The sequence below is a fragment of the Rhagoletis zephyria genome, unplaced genomic scaffold (genome assembly GCF_001687245.7).
Source record: "Rhagoletis zephyria isolate East Lansing unplaced genomic scaffold, Rhagoletis_zephyria_1.1 Rzeph_scaffold_04176, whole genome shotgun sequence".
Classification (NCBI taxonomy): Eukaryota; Metazoa; Arthropoda; class Insecta; order Diptera; family Tephritidae; genus Rhagoletis; species Rhagoletis zephyria.
In genome coordinates this window covers 29793-32723 of record NW_016161259.1, presented here as the reverse complement: position 1 = coordinate 32723, position 2931 = coordinate 29793, and positions in this window count along the sequence as shown.

The following is a 2931-nucleotide window of genomic DNA, read 5'->3' as shown; positions in this document are numbered from 1 at the left end:
GGTCTTGGTCTTGGTCTTGGTCTTGGTCTTGCTCTTGGTCTTGGTCTTGGACTTGGTCTTGGCCTGGGTCTGGGTCTTGGTCTTGGTCTTGGTCTTAGGCTTGGTCTTGGTCCTGGTCTTGGTCTTCGTTTTGGTTCCAATCTTAGTATTGGTCCTGGTTCTGAACTTCATCCACTTCTTGTTCTTTGTCTTGGTCGGAGTCTTCTTCTTGGCCTCGGTCTTAGGATTGGGCTTGTTTTTTAACTTGGCCTTGTACTTGCCCTTTGCCTAGTTCCTCATCTTGGTTTTTGTGTTGGGCTGGTCTAAATCTGTATCGGTCTAGGTCTAAGTCTGGGTCTTAGTCTTGGTCTTGGTCTTGGTCTTACTTTCGATTTTAAACTTTGGCTTCGCATTTGTTTTTTTCTTGATCAATGTCACTCTTTTCATTCCCCCCCCCCCCCCCCCCCNCCCCTCGGCTTTGGCCTTGAAACGCAACCGTCGCCTTTCTGTGCAGCCGTTTCATTTCCAACAGACATTCAGTCTGCACTTCAGATTTGGAAAGAAAACTTTCCAACGCTACTGCATGTTGGCGCAGGTGGTGCGCTTGTCGCAGAAGAATCCATGTCAATATTTAGTGATCAATCTCTCGTCGCTCTGCTCGACGAAGGATCATAAGGATCAAAATAGAGATACTGCTGTATGCAATAGTTACGGCAGGAAAACTACTTGAGAAAACGGTCCTAAATATCACACATAAGTGTACAGTACGGTTTGAAAGACATCTTCAACATTGTTACTAGGACCTTACCAGTCCGTCTTCTGAACTGGAAAATTTAGCATGGCCCCAATTTTTCGTTATGTCGGGAAAGACCCTTGAAAAATACATTCTCACCAAACTTAGCCCTAATTGGCAAGAAACCTTCCGAGACGGCCAAGACCAAACTACACTTCCGACTAGTGAAGTTTTGCACTATGCACATGTTGAAAAACGTATAAAGAATTTTCACTGGCCCCATATACGTACTGTGAGCCAGTTCTGGGATCCAATTTTAACTGAAGCCCACATTTGGTCTTTAAACAGTACGAAAGATGCAAAGCCTTCTGATTCGGCTTCTAGTTCATATAGGTAGGCATAAGCAAAAAGAATTTCTCATCGTAAGACCGTAACGCGAACCCATATCGAATATCTGAAAATTTCCCACCATAAATAAATGTCTCACTATCTCAACATTTACCCACGCAACCACTCGGTAGCGTAACTCAAACAAATTACCAAACATAAACGACCTTCAACATATTGTGGCTGTCCGATTGTCAGTGCAACAAAACAATACAGCCGATAATTGCACAATTGCTTGATATTCGTACAAAAGGCACCCGATACACCCTTTTGGCCTACAATTATAGCTGCTTAACTTGAGAACAAAAAATATGCAAACACGAGCAGAAAAAAGAATGTCAATGTTGCATTGTTGACTTTTTTGTAAAATTAATTTGTGCCACAATAAGTTTCACACACTCTCAGATAGGAAGGTAGCTTGCCCAGTAAAAAAAAAATTAATTTCAACATTCAAAGTTTATAGTAACGCAGATAATCACATCGATAGTCACCGCCAAGTCAAACCCACCCCAACACTTAAATGGCAATGACAACAAACGGAGCGACAAACGAACAGCAAACAAACAATTAACATTGTAACGGTACCAAGAAGACAGCAATGCAATGAATTCAGGTTGACTGCAGCGTTTGGTGTCTACTACATATCTGATTGTTGGTGACTGGTGGACGATCGCTGATGGCTGATGGCTGGTGACTTGCGTGTGCCAATGCACTAGGCCACTGCAGGGGTGTTGCGAAGACGACCAGCGCTTTGGCGACGCTACCCTAGTTGAATTCACGTGTCAAATGCTATAAATTACTGCGGTTACTAGTCAGCATAGTCGGCGCAATGCACTCGCTGGAAAACGCATACATATGCACGCACATACACATGCGAATATGAGTGCACCGAGAGGCAAATTGTTGACAGGCCATGGCCACTGTCAATTGCGCCGATTGACTTTGTCATATTAACTAACACACTAACACGCACACAAACACATGCAAAGTGGTGGCATTTTGTGCAATGCTTTCCAATAATATTGTACATGATTTTTATATTACCTGCCATTTGGCCGCGCTTCTCCCTTCAGCATAACGCAATAAACTTCCCACGCACTAAATAAACAGTCGGCTAAACGCACACACACATATGTACAAAGATGAATGGGTAACCAAAATTGCTGCTGTCATTTTGGTATAGTTAACGAATATTTGAGAAGCGCTTCTTGATGTCTTCATTAACACATAACCTCAATCCCCCAAGGCAGGGATGCACGTGCATGCCTTATGCTTTGAAGACAGCAGCAATATGTTTTGATATGTATGAATACATGTAACATATTGCCTTAAATGCATTGAGGTTTCTTACAACCTTGCACTCTGACAGCAGAGCGGCGCTTTTTGCTCTCAGAGCAGACGAGATCACCTCAAAGACAGAGCTTTTTTTGGGTAATTGAATACAGTGGAGTCACGGGCAATGAAGTGACTGATATTCTCCGTTGAAAATATTTGGAGTTCCGTTAGGCGAAACTATAGTGCTTATAGAAATTATACGCCACTCATATACTATTATTAATTGTTTATCTTATTTTCAGGGCCGCTGTGGTGTAGTGGTAAGCAGTGCGCGCTTCCACTCCACAATGCCTGGGTTCAAACCCTGGTCAAAGCAACATCGCAAAAATATAGAAAAAAGGTTTTTTCTTAACAGCGGTCGTCCCTCGGCAGGCAATGGCAAACCTCCGAGTGTATTTCTGCCATGAAAAACAGCTTCTCATAAAAATACAATCGCCGTTCGGAGTCGGCGTAAAACTGTAGGTCCCTCCGCTTTGTGTGACAACATCAAGGCGCAC